The sequence below is a fragment of the Canis lupus genome, chromosome 12, assembly GCF_003254725.2.
Source record: "Canis lupus dingo isolate Sandy chromosome 12, ASM325472v2, whole genome shotgun sequence".
Taxonomy (NCBI): Eukaryota; Metazoa; Chordata; class Mammalia; order Carnivora; family Canidae; genus Canis; species Canis lupus.
In genome coordinates this window covers 55,191,914-55,209,514 of record NC_064254.1, presented here as the reverse complement: position 1 = coordinate 55,209,514, position 17,601 = coordinate 55,191,914, and the positions used below count along the sequence as shown (strand labels likewise).

The following is a 17,601-nucleotide window of genomic DNA, read 5'->3' as shown; positions in this document are numbered from 1 at the left end:
AAGTATTTACTCTGGAGTAAATTTCACGTCCCCTTTCACTTTTATACGTAACTATTCACTTTAAAAGGAAGAAAGAATTCGTTCCTTTTAACTGCATGCACAATAGAGTTGGTGAAGGGGAATTGTTTCAGTTCTTTTCCAATCTCAGGGTGACTCAGATCCAAAACCACAAAGGTACATGTATGGTAAAGTTCCCAGCTTTATTTAAAATGCAGAGAACACAGTCACAAAAACCTGTTACTAACACCAAACAGTCGCATAGTCTGGCAATGTGATTGCCAACCAAGACGTGGAACACCAAAAGTCAAGAAGGTAACTTGGAGGAGGGTAGGGGGTGTTGTTTCAAAGGGCATCAAGCTTCAGAACAACCAGAAACATTCATTCATGTAACAAAGGCTTGTCGAAGGTCTATCAAATACCATGGAGTACATTGGTTGGTAAGGCAGACATGATCATGCCGTAAACAACTTATAAATCTAATAAAGCAGTTTTTTTAAAAAAAGTACTTAGTATATACTATAAAAAGTATAGCAATAGGGAAAGTATAGTGTGCCATGTAACCACTTGGCAGCTAAACTTCTTCCTTATCATACAAGACTCTGGCAGCCTGGCTTCTACTTTTTGGCAGCATCAGCTACTGTCCACCACATGTGGAGTAATGGGCTAGACACACCAAGCCCTTTCAGGACTTCATATCTTTCTGGAATGCTTGTTCCATACATCACTGTGCCATGCTCCCATGTATTTATTTTTCTATGATGTCCCAGATTAAATAAAACTCTTCAGTGAAACCTTTTAAAAATTCCTACAGTTATTCCATGTGCAGTGTCCCCACAATTCTTCATTCAAGCGTCTCTAACAGCAAGCAAAACTATATTGCAATTTTTACTTACTATACCTCTAAAGAGTCTGAGCTCTTCGATGCTCCCTAGCATTAGTATGATAACTGGTTCATAGTGCCTGGCATATTTCATGTATATTAAGTGAATAAGTCAATGGAAATACTTTGTTGCAGCATTTTACTTTGGTATAATAATATTTACATTTATTCTTAAAAGGCAATAATTCCTAAAAAAGGATAATTCATGATTGTGTTTTCTAGTGACGAGACTAAAATGATAGCCACTAGCATGATGAAGCTATTTAGATTTTAATTAATTAAAATTATATAAAATTACACAACAGCGAACAAGTGGAATTTGAGATTGAAAACACAATGTAGTTTATATTAGCACCCCCCCAAAATGAAATAGGCATAAACTTAGCAAAATACATGGATATGTATGTGAGATAAACTATAAACTTTGATGAATGAAAGCAAAGAACAACTATATAAGTGGAAAGGCATTCCATGTTCATGGATAGGAAAACAAAAAAAAACCCTCATATTATCAAGATGTCAGTTCTCCTTAACTTGGTCTGAGTCAATGCAATCCCAATCAAAATCTCAAAAAATTATTTAGTGGATATCAACAGACTTATTGTGAAGTTTATACACAGAGGCAAAAAAAAAAAAAAAAAAAAAAAAAAACAACACAACAGAATAGCCAATACAATATTGAAGGAAAATGAAGTTGGGGTACTGACACTACCTGATTTAAAACTTACCATGAAGCTACCCTAATCAAAATAATGTTGTATTGATGAAAGAATAGATAAATACATCATTGGAAAAGAATAGAGGTTCCCAAATAGACCCACAGAAATATAGTCAACTAATCTTTGACAAAGGAACAAAGGCAATGCAATGGAGAAAAGATAGCCTGTTCAACAAATGTTGCTAGAATAGTTGGACATTCATACACACACACAAATGAATCTAGATGCACAACTTACAGCCTTCCTAAAAATTACATTTGGATCACAGATCTAAATGTAAAATGCAACTAGAAAGCCCATAGAAGATAACTAGAAAATTTAGATGACTTTAGGTATATCATTGACTTTTTAGATACATTATCAAAGGCACAACACATGAAAGCAAGACTTGATAAGCTGGACTTGATTAAAATTAAAAACTGCTTTGCAAAGATGTATGTAAGTCAAGAAAACAAGACAAGACACAAACTGGGAGAAAATATTTGCAAAAGATATATCTGATGAAGGGCTTATCAAAATATATGCAGAAGTCTTAAAACTCAACAGTAAGAAAGCAAAGAACTCAATTAAAAGATAGGCCAAAGACCTTAACAGACACCTTGCCAAAGAAGGTATACAGATAGCAAAACAATGTATAAAAAGATGCTCTGCATCATGTCATCAAAGAAATGCAAACTGAAATGAGATACCACTACACAGCTAGCAAAATGACCAGAATCCAGAATACTGATGAGGATGTGAAGCAATACGAACTTTCATTTGTTGCTAGTGGGAATGCAAAAAGGTACAGCCACTTTGGAAGACAGTTTGGTGCCTTCTTAAAAAACTAAGTATACTCTTACTGTGCAAATCAGCAATTGCACTCCTTAGTATTCACCCAAAGGAGTTGAAAACTTATGTGCACACAAACACCTACACACATATATTTAAGGCATCTTTATTCATAATTGCCAAAACTTGGAAGCAGCTAAGAGTTCCTTCGGTAGGTGAATGGGTAAATGAACTGTGATATACCCAGACAATGGAATATTATTCAGCACTAAAATGAAATGAGTGGTCAAGTCCTGGAAAGACATGGAGGAACCTTAAATGAATACTACTAAATGAAAGAAGCCACCTGAAAGGGCTACATGCTGTATGATTCTAACTATATGACATTATGGAAAAGGCAAAATTATGGAGATGGTAAAAAGACCAGTGTTTGCCAGGGGTTGGGAAAGGTGGAGGGACGAATATGCACAGCAATGAGGATTTTGAGGGCAGAGAAAATACTCTATATGATATTATAATCATGGACATGTGTTATTATACATATGTCTACACCAATATGATATAGGACACCAAGAGTGAGCTTTAATATAAACTAGTGAACTTTGAGTGATTATGATGTGTTAATATAAGTTCATCAATTGTAACAAATGTTCCTCTCTGGCGGGGGACTTCGATAATGGAGAGGCTATATGTGTGTGGAAGCAGGGGTTATATGGGAAATCTCTATACCTTCCTTTCAATTTTTCTATTAACCTAAAACTATTCTTTAAAAAATTGTCTTTAAAATAATTAATAAAGTTTAAAAGCTAGTTGTTCAGTCATAATAGCACCTTTCAAATGTGCACCTTTCAAATGTGCAATAGCCATATGTGGCTCCTGGCTATCTTATGGGACAGTATAGAAAGCCATTTTCAATTGTACCAGTTCTGTTGGACAACTCTGGTTTAGACCTTTGATAAAGGCACATGTTTGTTCACTGAGATCGTGAGACTCAAAACAAGGATCTGCACCTAGCAACCATATACCTTAATTGCAGTAACAGTTGTTTTGAGGAGGGAGTAAGAATGTGAATGGGAACTATTTCAATGTTGGCTAACATTGTGATACAGAGTGGAGGAGCTTTAAGTAACCTAATGTATGAATAGAATAGTAAACAGTACAAGTGGCCACTGAATAAGAGATAAGAGATTCCTTTTAAGAACAAGCTTTATGTAGACTTCAAAAGCAGAGCTTCAGTTCTATAAAAAACACTTTCTAACAGCTTGTCTAAGTCAAATGTTGACATGTATATTATGTGGGAAAGACACAGGGTCTTTTCAACTATACTAGGTACATGATTGTGACACCATCCTCGGATTCATTTTAAATTCAAAGACTAATAAAATGTTCTAACATTTGTAATATGGATTGATGGCTTCTTTGATGATATAAGATGTGATATTCTGAAGTTCCTGCAAGATAAAATTTTCTGCTAATAAAACTTGAAGCATTTCCCCCCTACTTTACTAGAAAATGATAAAGTTTGAAGTACTTTCTCTAACTCAACCCAGGAAAATAAACCCAACTGCAAAATGTGTACTGTCAAACAAGTCGTTGCAGAGAAATTACAAAGACATGCGTTAATTAAGTCACTGTTACTATCTTATTTTAGTTAGGGACTTAACAATTACCTTAATACCACCATCAAACATGGCAGTAAAATCTTATACATAGAAAGCATCAATGCATTATATGGTTTCATTCAGTTTGGTGAATATAAAAAATAGTGAAAGGGATTAAAGGGGAAAGGAGAGAAATTGAGTGGGAAATATCAGAGAGGGAGACAGAACATGAGAGACTCCTAACTCTGGGAAACGAACAGGGGGTAGTGGAAGGGGAGGTGGGCGGGACAATGGGATGACTGGGTGACAGGCACTGAGGGGGGCACTTGATGGGATGAGCACTGGGTATTATACTATATGTTGGCAAATCGAACTCCAATGACAAAATATACAAGAAAGAAAGCATCAATGCCTTAGGAAACCAATATGATTTTTGGGTGGAAGAAAAGCAAAAAGGTCAGAAAAAAGGTGAATTGAAGAACCAGGAATAAAGGAAGCAGGAAGGTATAGGGGATGGAATAGTTAACAGTATCTCTGCAGAGTCAAAAAGAATGAAAATAAATGGAAGCCTATTGGCTAGTAGAGTAAAAAGGTTATGACTTTTAAGAGGAGATTTTTTTTTCCTACTCTGGTAGCAATAGAAGTCAGATTGTAAGATACCTATGAGCAAATGTAAATAATGAGAGCAAGAACAAAGAAGACCTGATCAGGTCTTGAATGAATACAAGATAAGTCAGTGAAAAGAGAGATTATGGAAAAAAAAAAAAAAAAAAAGAGAGATTATGATGATGTTGAAGAGGCAGGCAGCAATCACTCAGGGATCACAGAATCACAGCATATTAGGGCAGGAAAGGCTCTTCAGATCATTCATGCTAATATCTACCCACATAAATAATTTCTCCACAAGGCCCTGGCAATTTATGTACTTTTTGCTTGACCACTTCAAGTGATGAAGTATTCCCTTTTTTTTTTTGCAAAGTAGGTTAGTCCACTTTGGGACAGATCTAACAGAAATTCCTTCCTTATACTAAAGCAGGATCTGTTTCTTTGTAGCTTCCATATTCTTTCCTTGGGTCCATAGAGTGACTCTAATATATTTTTCCCATGACAGCCCTCCAGATATTCAACATGTCCTTCCTGTTTTCGTTCTCTAAGTTAAACATCTCAGACCCTTCAATTATATTTCCTGGCAGAATTTCTGGACCTCTAGATATCCTGGCCACCCTCTCTTATTGAACTCTAGTTTGCCAGTATCAGCTGTAGAAAGTGATGCCCAGAAGAATATAGTGTTTTACAAGTAGTCTGGCTAGAGCAGATAACAGTGAGATTAATTTCCCTAGATATTATATTTCTTAATTGGACTCAGCTTAAATAGAGCTGGGGATGAACTGTATCTGACTGGTTTTTATCTAAATTGTTATCAAACTAGGTTTAGTCAACTCTACCTGAAAAAATTAATTTCACCTTGTTAGCTTTGACCCATTCATTCATTCATTCATTCATTATTTTAACAAATAGTATTTGAGGTCTACCATATGCCAGGCTTTGTGGTATGCCTTGAGGATACCAAGAAGCACAAACTGTTTTAACCAATTGAGATTATTTCAAAAATCAAATGTCATTCCACATTGTTATTTCTGCCATCCCTTATCATCTATAAACTTTTAAGATATAATTAAGTTTTTAAGTTAATTACAAAATTGATTAAGAGAGAAGCAAGGATATATACTGTGATAAACTGATGACACTGGTGTGTTAGGATCCTAGATTCAAAAAATTTTAGAGCTAGAAGGAACTTTAGAGATATCTAAAAGTCTGATTCATTTATTTTATAAAGTAGAGGTAGCATGTACTTTTGAGTGTGATTGTCTTAAATACAGATTTCTCTTTTTGTTTAAGGGGAAAGTCATGGAATGCCAGCTTATTTATGGAATTCCAGATTCAAATTTATCAGTCTTATAAGGAGCAAATTTTTCAAGACTTATTCTTTTTTTTTAATTTTTTTTTATTTATGATAGTCACACACACAGAGAGAGAGAGAGGCAGAGACATAGGCAGAGGGAGAAGCAGGCTCCATGCACCGGGAGCCTGACGTGGGATTCGATCCCGGGTCTCCAGGATCGCGCCCTGGGCCAAAGGCAGGCGCCAAACCGCTGCGCCACCCAGGGATCCCTCAAGACTTATTCTTAAAGAACTCATGCTATTTTATAATAATCACCATTTTCTTTATCAAAATCCTGCAAAGCCATCTATTTAAGAACTTATTTCAGAATTTTTTTGCTTGCCTATATTTTTCATTTTCTTCTCATTCCAAAATGAGGTCTAAAATTCTGTTTTGATATTTGTAGGTTTTGTTGGGGGGTGAGGGAGCAAGTTTCTGTTCATTGTGACCTTTCATCTTTATCAGTAAAGCAATAACTGTTATCCCTCTGGTTCACATCACTTTATCATTGGTACGTAATCCTTTATAGTGTGACCTGTGGAGTCAAATGCATGTAAATACTTTATAAAGTTATCTTTATATTTACTCACCCCCTTACTCCTCACTACTGTTGTGACTGTATTGGCAGGGTTTCATTTTAGAGCCATATTTTTGTGAAAATTGTTCTGCAAATACATATATTTATTCCACAAACACTAAGTATTCTTTTGTTTCCAAGGGAACAAATTCCATATTAGTCTTTTCTGGTTTTGTTCTCTCTACCCCATCACCAATGTCTTCACAATTCCGTATTTAGAGTCAGACTTATTAGCTCCAGGCATCACTTGCTTTCCTATGTATACTTTTCTACAGTGTAACTGCCAAGCAAAATGACAAAAAGGCAAATTTGCAAAGGAACAAGTTAGTGTTATTGTCATTGGTTAGGTATTGTTCTCAAAGGAGCTGAAATTCTTCTATTTCATCAACAAAATGTGGTGTAAAGGAATATATTGGCAGTGTGTATCACCGCTAAGGCAGCAGTATGTAGAATGCTATGTGAATTTAATAGTCATAAGGACACATTCTAAAAGAATACGTAGTATCTGTGTTTCCTGCCAAACAAGGAAAAAGTCACACTGGCTCAAATCTCCAAGAATGACTTGTATGTTTCTTCTTCTTCTTGGTATGTTGCATCATTTTCACCCACTTCGCCCACTGCTAACATCTCACCTTTGGCAACTGACTGATCTGTATTTATGACTGATCTCTGTATCTATGAGTTTGTTTTATTTTAGATCCCACATATAAGTGAAATCATATAGGATTTATCTTTCTCTGTCTGGTATCTTTCTTCTTTATCTCTTACTCCTTCTCCTGTCTTGGTTTTCTCCTCCTCCTCTTCTTCTCCCATGTGTTATTTAATAATTACACCAACAAGATGATATGTTATAAAAAGATTGAGGACTTGTAGCGGATGCCACATTATAGCAGCAGCAGGAACAACATCTGGGAAGTTGTTAAGAGCCACAGCTGGCATCGCTAATATTTACCTTTTTAGATTCCATTCTGAGGAGATTGTTTCTGAGAGTAAGTTCTGGTCAAGCTCCTAAAAGTGCCAAAATCAAGGGTAGTTGGCATCTCTCCAAGTTCATGTGCAAGGTAAAAATGTCTTCAGATATATAGATGCATAGTCTATAGTATTACAAATCTTTAAGGCAATTCTTATATGCTCTTAATTAATTTGTGTCTTTGAATCTTAGAATCAGTATTCATATTTTAAGCAGATTGTGTTTGTATATGAGAGAGATACTATTGCTGATACTTGCTATTCATCATAGTAACTACATTCTAGTGTAATTTTGACACAGATTAAACACTTAATGTCTTGCTTACATCTGTTTGACCATAGCAATTCCTATTGATTTCTTTTGGTCAGCAAATACATGACGCATAAGCTCACACTCTTCCTTTTAGTACTCAGGATAGACCACTAATCAATTATGGCATTTGTCTTGCTAAGCCTGGAAATTCCTGAAAATCCTTCTCAAACAATGTTCCAGCCAACTGCTAACATTATATCAAAGTTGGCACTTGCTATGAAATATACTCCTCATTCTAGAGCAAGGCCATATCTCTGAGAAATATCCCAATGTAAAAAGACCTCTGGGCAGTGGCATCAGAACTATAAGGATCACCTATGGAATATGTCAGATGCCTTTCTGAGTGGGGAATTACACCAGGAGAATCAGATACAGAACCCAATTTCTTAGGAGCCAGGAGAGAAGATAATTCTGGTTTGGACTTAGAGTAAAGGTAGGATGGAAACAAAAAGAGAAAACATACTTTGGGGCTCTAACTATAAATCTATAAATTGTCTATGTGGCCACCACTCAGATTCCTCTTATTTTACTAAGTGTTTTTTTTTGTTTTCCACAATGGTGTTTAGTTGTGATATCGTACATGTTCCCTGGGGCAAATGATCCAGAGTAGTGAAAGGGAACACCTTTGTTTTTAGTTTTGTTTAACCATAACATAGAGGAAGGAGCTTCTTAAAAGAGGGAGTTAATTCTTTTCCTAGTGGCTCTCACTGTTTGGTCTCAGGAAACTTTTATGGTCTTAAACACTCTGAGGATCTCTCAAAGACCTTTTGTACATGGGTTATATCTATTAATATTTACTGTGTTAAAATTAAAACTGAAATAAAATAGTTATTGAAATGACTACAGTAAAATGTTAACATAAATAATATATATATTTTTGTAAAATTGATCTGTAGAACAAAAAATTTAGTGAGAGGAGTGGCATTGTTTTATGTTTTTCCAAATCTCTTTAACATTTGGCTTGTTAAAAGAAAATTCAGAGAACTTTATTTGAAATGAATATTTTATTGAGCAAGCAACAAATTATTCGTAAGCAGGGAGACATCAAAACTAAAAGTGGTGGAAGCATGGCTTTCAGTGGTTACAACTCAGTTTATAAAGCATAAATAAGGAAGTGCATTGTTTTCTGTTGTGATTTGTTACTAAAAATTACATACCTTTTAGGGTAGTAGCACTCTGTTTGCTGATTTGCTTACCTGTCTGCTTACTTGATTGACTAGGAAGCTATAAAGTCATGCTGATATGAAGAAAGGATAAGTTTTATTTAAGGTCAGAGTCAGCATTTCTGGAAATCAGGACAATTTTAAACTTTGATTACATGACTATAAATGTTTGGTGTTTGGGTATATTCAGACTGTGCCCTTCATTTTGAGGCTTAATGGAAGCTTCTTAATTCAATTTGTTATATATCGCATATCATGTAGTCTCTGGAAAACTTCACTGTATACTCGTGAAAAAGACAAATAATGACTTAATGCCATTTTGAAAATAGTTTTGACCTCACGGACCCCCTGAAAGATTTTAGGGACATCAGAGATTCCTGACTGACCCTTTCAGAATTGATGCTTCAACCCTTTCTGTGATAAATGCTGACCTGAAGTAGAATGAATGTATAAAGTCTCTTGCTAGGACTGTCCTTGGCATTTCATCATTTAAAAGTATTGGGCCTGAGGAAACGACATAATCAACTGAGATAATTCATTCAACTCAATGTTTATTAAAGATCTTTTCATAACTTTTACAATATTTATATTCATAATTTAGAGAAAGTATACCCCCAAATACAAGTAAACGTAGAAAGTCAAGATCTGGGGAAAAATAATGCAGGTATTCAGGTATCCATATAGCTCTATAAAGCTGGCTATATATAGCTGGAAATCCAGCTATATAAAGCTGGAAATCATTCATTGATTTAAAACATATTTACTGAACACCTATACTGGGCATAGGGGATGCATGAATGACCTTCATTTGTTATTGCCTTCATTTGAGCTTACATTCTAGTATGACTTGTACCCCAAATATGGCTTTTGGCCAAACAAAAACAAAAACAAAGACCAATCAAACAAATAGGCCAATTATAAGATGATCATTGGCCAGAGAGTGAAGAGGGATCTTCAGGGGGAGCAAAGATTTTTGGAGATTTACTAAATAGTTTTCCTACAGTGAATGTCACAGTGGACTTTGTGAAGCTATTTATTATAGCCTCCATGATTGGAAGCTGAGAAAATAAGAACAAAATGGAGCTGAGAGTACCACAGAAACTGCTTTCTGTGAAACAAATATTATCATCCGTTTCTTGTCCATCTTATAAGATGGTGACTCTAAACTGAAATTACTTTTCTTTTTTATATCCGCATTTTCATAGTATAAACCTTTACTGGTCCATTAGAACTGTAGTACTGCCTAGCAAAAATTAGTCCCAAGTTTCCACCTTATAGCAAGAGGGCCAAGAAATGTGGAGAAACACAGGCTATTTGATGGGAAGTAAATGTCTGATACAGCTGGTACATTGAGGGAGTATTTCTTTAGATGGAAGGTTTTTTGTTTTTATTTTTTCCAGAATGAGAAAGAATGGTCTGTGTTATGGAGTGAATTGTGTTTCCCCCAAATTTATTTGTGAAAGTCATAATCCCAGCACCTCAGAATGGGACTGTTTTTGGAGATAGGGTCTTTAAAGAGGTTATTAGGGTACAATGGGGTCATTAAGGTTGGCCTTAATTCAATATGACTGTGGAGTCCTTATAAAGAAGGAGATTAGGACGGGAATGTATGGAGGGAAGATCATGTGGGGAGAGAGGGAAGAAAGCCATCTACAAGCCAAGGAGAGAGGCCTCAGTAACCAAGCCTGCCCCACCTTGATCTCAGATGAGAGAAAGGGAGGAGGCAGCAGAAGAGTGGGAATCAGGGAGAAAATCCCAGAAATGGCAGAAAAGTATGAGATAAAATCACAAATGTATGGTGTGTGGTCACTTAAAAAATAGCATCAAAAGATATCCATGTCAATTCCCTGGAAACAATAAATATTCCTTTGTTTTATTTAATTTTTAAAAGATTTATTTATTTTAGAGAGAGAGAGAAAGAGAGAGAAAGCATGCACCCACACATGTGGGGAGGGGCAGAGGGGGAGAATCTCAAGCAGACCCTCCACTGAGCTCTGAGATCAGATCATGACCTTGAGATCCTGGCTGAGCCAAAACCAAGAGTCAGAGGCTTAAGCCACTGAGCCACCCAGGCACCCCTATGAATATTACTTTATATAACAAAAGATATAAAGTTAAGTCTCTTGAGAGGAAAAATTTATCTTGGATTACCTGAGTGGGCCCTGACCAGAATCATGTACATCCTTATGTAAGAGAAAGGCATATAGAAAGGGAGAAGGGTAATGTGATGTAGTCTCAAGCTGAAGATTGCCTGTAGCCACTGGAAGCTGGATGAGGAAAGGAGCAAATATATTTCTGGTGTTTTAAGTCACCAAGTTTCTGGTAATTTCTTATAGCAGCCACAGAAAACTAATAAAAATGGATTAAGCTTGGATATCACAAGGGAAATTTCTTCCTTTTAGACATGAAGTACAAAAGTAGTGTTGGTTTATACATTAATTATCTTGGAGGTGGTAAAGTAGTTGAAGTAATTAAGACTACCCATTTTGTAAGTAATACTGCCTCACAAACTTCTGATTTCTTTTATTTGGTAGAGGCCCCAGAGTCTAGACTGAACCCCAAATATAATGGAAAGCCTTGAGATTCTAAAAAATCTTTTGCTAACAACCTTTTACCAACAAACAGTAAAGCTTCTTATTTTACTTCATGAAGCATTTAGTTACAAAAAAAAAAAATCAGACAGTAAACAAAGGGTCAGTAATGAAATACCCAACTCCTCAAGATACGCATGTTTTTATAAGTAAAGTTAGAAATTTCCAATTGCTTTTCCTGAGGTCAAAACAACATTCATAACAAGATTGCTTCTTTGAAATCTGTAACAGTACAATGTTCTAGATTGTGATATACTGCAGCATAGCAGAGTCTAATGGATTTTCCTCATGAAAATCTATAAAATTGCTACAATTGAACAGCTGCTTCAGAAATTGGTAAATACATTGTTTATCTAAAATCTTGTATGTGTTATCACTACTTACTCTGGCAGGTAGGGGGAAAATTTGGGTGAGTGTTTATTGTTAGTACAAGAATGAATTAGTTTTCCAGTATGAGTTGGCATCCCATAAAATCCATTCACAAAATAGTTGCTTACTGGAGTTTTTCATCATTATGGCTGAGAAAGAGAAGCACATCTGTGCTCTTTGCAGTATGATACATTCATCTTTCAAACAAATGATACATACTAGAATGGATTGGGATATGAGAGAAAAAAAGATTCAGTATGTAGTTCTACTTGAGACCTTGATTCCAACACTAGAGACAGAATTGAGATTCAATCCTATAGCTTCCCCGTGAAAAGCCACATAACCATACGGAGGCTTCACACATTTCACTTCTGTCTATGATGACTTTCTTTTGAGTAATTTGGTAGAGAAAACAACATGAAAAAGAAACATATTTAGAAATCCTCGAAGTATTACTAAGTATTTGTTTAGCTTGGCTTCAGAAATTTGATACGTGGCTGTCTTAAACAAATATGAAATTCTCTAAGCATACAACATGAAATCATGTTCTAAACCTGAAAGTGTTTTTTCTTCCTAATGGCATTTTTTCAGCAACACACAAGCCAGACAATGGAAAGGGACATGTGCGCTCACCGTAATGAGTGACTAGAAGGTGTGGAAAAACCAATCACCAAGGACATCTTCTAGCACTTCTTGAACCCCAAAGATTCTTTACCTCTATCTCTTATGGCCCTCACCTGTTTCATATCTCTTTTCAAACATCAGCAACCTGTCTTATAAGTCACCTGGGTTTAGGGACAATGTTATTCATTTTTGTACTCACACATGTATATAGCTCAGTGCCTTGAGGCGAAATATTAAATTGTCACATTATACAGTGATTATCACAGTAGTCACTTACCTGTTTTGCTGATTTCAGTTTACATTTCTACAACATACTTATATTAAAAACATAATTATATTAAAAGCGTGGTTCATGCCACACATGCTTTTAAAAATACTTAGTGGCTCTGCATTGGTCAAAGCAATGAAGTAGAGACTTAAAAATCTCCTGAAATAACCCTGTAATCTCTCCCCAAGTTGCTGCCCCAGCTGTATCCTAATCATCCTCAGCACCTTTAATGAAGGCTGGGATCCAGCCACATGCCACATTGTTGTCCTTCTCAAAATCTGCAGGATGACTGCAGAGCTCTGAAATTTTGCACGTGTTTGTCTTTCTGAAAGGCTCTTTCCTCTCATCTTTATCCCTGGCCTTGTAATTTTCTCCCTCCTCTGTGCTCTAATAGCTTTATCTGCTCTCCTCCTGAATAATATAATGACCTAGAAAACTTTAATTGTTTCCACTTAAATAATTTTTAAACGTTATTCCATTATTTTATTCTCCAAATTAGTCAAAAGGCATAACATTTTTTTCCCCTCTGAGTTTCATCTTACCCATCTACTCCTTCTTTCTTGGCTCAAATTCCTTCATTATGAAATAGATTCATTAGTAATACTCTCTGCAAATAGCCATCAATAGTAAAACTATCGTAGTCTTTATTTGTTCATCAGCAAATCCCATTTGATCTTCAAAATGGCTGCAGAATCTGACCTCTTTTACCACATCCACCACCATCATTCTAGTCTTTTTCAAATGGGTGATAGGAAGACCTTGCTGATATCCTGCTTAAACTCTTGTCCTCTCACTAAATATTGCTAATTACCTCCCAAAGATACATTTTCCCCTCTTTGTTAAAAATCATATCCTATTATATTGGAGTGACATAGTAATGAGCTAAAAAAAATGACATTTCCTTATCTCTCTTGCAAATGAAGTCGTTGAGGAGGTGTCAGAATTGTCTCTGGTTGTCTCTGCTTGGAAGGAGCTGATAAATCTGGGAAGAACACTCTTTTTGTACTTCTTCCTGCATCTTAATGCCTATCATGTGAAAGTGGTAGCAAGAATTTCAGCGAAGTCTAAAAAGTAAATCCAGCAGAACTACTGAGACTTTAGTACTGATATCTTTAAGTAATAGAGTCTATATTAGCAATCTCCTAATTGATACAATTTAAGACTACTGCCCACAAAGCAGCCAGGAAAATTTTTTTAAAATGTTGGTTTGTAAGAGAAAACATAAAGAAATATTTTTTCATCTTTGAGTAGATAAAAATTCTTTATACATTACCTCCCAAAAGACTAACCAAAAAAGGAAGACATGACAAATTGAAGTACCTTAAAATTAAAAACTTCAATTGAGTGATAGCAATAAATATTGAAGACACAGTGGTAAAAAATAGTTTTGATACATATATATGACCTGGAATTTATATGCAAGAAGTATAAAGGACTTCTACAAATCAGTAAGAAAAATACTACAACCCAGCAGGAAAATGAGCAAAAGACTTAATAGGTACTTCACAAAAGAAGAGTATCTAAATTACAATTAAACATATGAAATGTATTCAACCTCATTAATTATTTGGCGATTGCTAATGAAGTGAAAGTGAGGGATGCCTGGGTGGCTCAGCGGTTGAGCATCTGCCTTTGGTTTGGGTCATGATCTTGGACTACTGGGATTTAGTCCCACATCAGGCTCCCTGCATGGAGCCTGCTTCTCCCTCTGTCTGTGTGTCTGCCTCTCTCTGTGTGTCTCTCATGAATAAATAAATAAAATCTTTAAAAAAAAAAAAAAGGAAATGAAAGTTAAATGCAGTGAAAACTAAGGTGATGATATAACAATATACATCCATCAGAATAGCTAAAATTAGGACTGAAGGTACCAAATGTTGATGTGTATGTGAAACACAGCTAGTGGAAGTAAAGATACAGCAATTTAGAAACACTGATTGACTTCTCTACTAATTCTGAATATAGTGAATATTTTATACACTAACAATTTTACTCCAAGGCAAAATCCAATAGAAATGCATATGTATTGTAGTAGGCTGAATAGTGCCCCCCCCCCCCCCCCCAGTAATGTCTACATTTTAATCCTCAGAACCTTTGTTACCTTACAAGACAAAGGGATTTGGCAGGTGTGATTAAATTAAGGCTATTGGGATGGGGAGGTTATCTTTGATTATCTGGATGGGTCTGATATAATTACAGGGATCCTTGTAAAAAGACTGTAGGAGGGGTCAGAGTCAGAGAGAAGGCAAAGAGTGGAGTGATGCAGCTGTAAGCCAATGAATGCCAGCAGCCTCTTAAAGTCAGAGGGACAAAGTATAGAATATCCCTGGAGCCTTCAGAAGGGACCAGACCTACTTACATCCTTATTTTATCCTACACACTTCATTTCAGACATCTGAACTCAGAACTACGAGAGCAGAAATTTTATTTTCATTAGTACCACGTCGCTATGTCTAGACAAAATAAGTGTCCAATAACAATTCTTGAGAAAAAATGTGTGAATGAATGAATGCAAATGTGTTTATTTCACTCTTACATTGGTGGGTCATTTTTGCTGACACCAGCCACATTGCCATGACGAACATCTTTGGCAGATATGTTCTTAACATTGAAACCCACATTGTCCCCAGGAAGAGACTCACTCAAAGCTTCATGGTGCATTTCAACAGACTTTACTTCAGTTGTAACATTGACTGGAACAAAGGTGACCACCATGCCAGGCTTAAGAACACCAGTCTCCACTCGGCCCACTGGGACAGTACCAATACCACCAATTTTGTAGATGTCCTGGAGAGGCAGATGCAAGGGCTTATCAGTTGGAGGAGTTGGTGGCCTTATGTAATCCAGAGCTTCAAGCAGTGTGGTTCCACTGTCATTCCCATCTTTACCGGTGACTTTCCATCCTTTGAACCAAGGCATGTTAGAACCTGGCTCCAGCATGTTGCCACCATTCCAACCAGAAATTGGCACAAATGCTACTGTGTCGGGATTGTAGCTAATTTTCTTAATGTAGGTGCTGACTTCCTTAACAATTTCCTTGTATCTCTTCTGGCTGTAGGGTAGTTCAGTGGAATCCATTTTGTTAACACCAACAATTAGTGTAAACCAGAAGGGCATGCTCACGGGTCTGCCCATTCTTGAAGATACCTGTTTCAAATTCGCCAACACCAGCAGCAACAATCAGGATGGCACAATCAGCCTGAGATGTGCCTGTAATCATGTTTTTGATAACTTCTCTGTGTCCTGGGGCATCAGTGATGGTCACATAATACTTGCTGGTCTTGAATTTCCACAGGGAGATATCAATGGTGATACCAGGTTCATGTTCATCTTTCAGTTTATCCAAGACCCAGGCATACTTGAAGGAGCCTTTTCCCATCTCAGCAGCCTCCTTCTCAAATTTTTCGATCGTTCTTTTGTTGATCCCACCACATTTGTAGATCAGATGGCCAGTAGTCATAGACTTGCCCGAATCTATGTGTCCAATGACAACAGTGTTGATGTGAGTCTTTTCCTTTACCATTTTTGTTGAGGTTTAGTGGTGATTTTCATGACACCTGTGTTCTGGCAGCAAACCCATTGCAAAAAAGCTCTCTCCTCCTCTTCTGAGACTTCAATTACACATCTGTTCAAACTTTTGCTGTATCCCTATGAATGTCCTGTGTAATTTTGTCTATTTTTTTCTTCCTTTAATTTCTCTACTTAATTCTGTACATTTTTTCCCAATCTATTTTCCAGGTGACTTATTCTTTTTTCATGTATGGCTAATTTACTATAAGCCCATATATTGAGTTATTGATATTCAGTCATTACCTTTTCTTCATATCTAGAATTTTCATTTGATTCTTTTTTATAATTTATACTTGTCTGCCAATATTATCCATTTTACCTTTTAATTCCTTAAAAAAATCTATTTCCAAATTCTATTAGTTGGATTTCCTGTTTGTTTCTGTTATCTGTTTTTCTCTTGGTGGTGATCATGTTGTCTTATCTCTCTAAATCTTGTTTATTTTTTAATGGAAATAGCACATTTAACGCAAAGTAATATAGCTAATTTAGGAGTATGATGATGTTATTTTCCGTCAGAGAGGATTCATATTTTTTTTTCTGGTTCTAGGTAGGGCAAAAGAAAGAATTTCTAAATACAACACTGACTTCTTGTGGAATTATTATTCAGATTTATATAATCCCTATCCTAGAAATTAGAATAATGCAACCATGGGTATCTGGCAGAAGCAAATAAAATTACTCTCCAGAAAGGTCCAGATTTAATTTCAATCCCATCATTATTTCCATAGATTTATATTACCTGTAGCTCAAAATTCAGAATTATAAAACACCTAAGAAACAAGCCATCATGAGTGAGGATCAGTATGAACAACAATAGAATTTTAAATTTGCTACAGCATCTACAGGAGTTTTTGTTTTGCTTTGTTCCATTTGTTTTTTTTTTTTTAAGATGGGATAGACTTAAGTATGTTTCTAGGTCAATATCAGAAAAGCTTTGGATGGAAGAGTCAGGGGAGATAATTGACAGAAATCCTGGAGCACACCAGAAGAATAGAGAACAGAGGTTGAAGGAAGAGGGCCCATTCATCCCGTGAGGAGGGGAAGCTGAGGTTGAGATATGAAATAAGCAAGGACAAGCCCTTGACTGACTTCAGGTTCAGTTTTCTCAATGTAATAGGAAGACTGAAGGAGGTGAGAGTGAGTAGTGGAATTGGAGCCTTGAGGACACAGGTAAAATTTTAGATTTTGCATGGAGGACAGGAAGATGAACAAGAGAAGGACTGATGATCAGTGTTGAGTGGCTGAAT

The 17,601-nt window shown here is 36.1% G+C and overlaps 1 long non-coding RNA gene across 1 annotated transcript in view; it reads left to right on the top strand.

The window, feature by feature from the left end:
- Positions 1–17,601, top strand: part of LOC118350364 (uncharacterized) — a 71,925-nt gene that overhangs the window by 678 nt on the left and 53,646 nt on the right. The window lies entirely within an intron of this gene.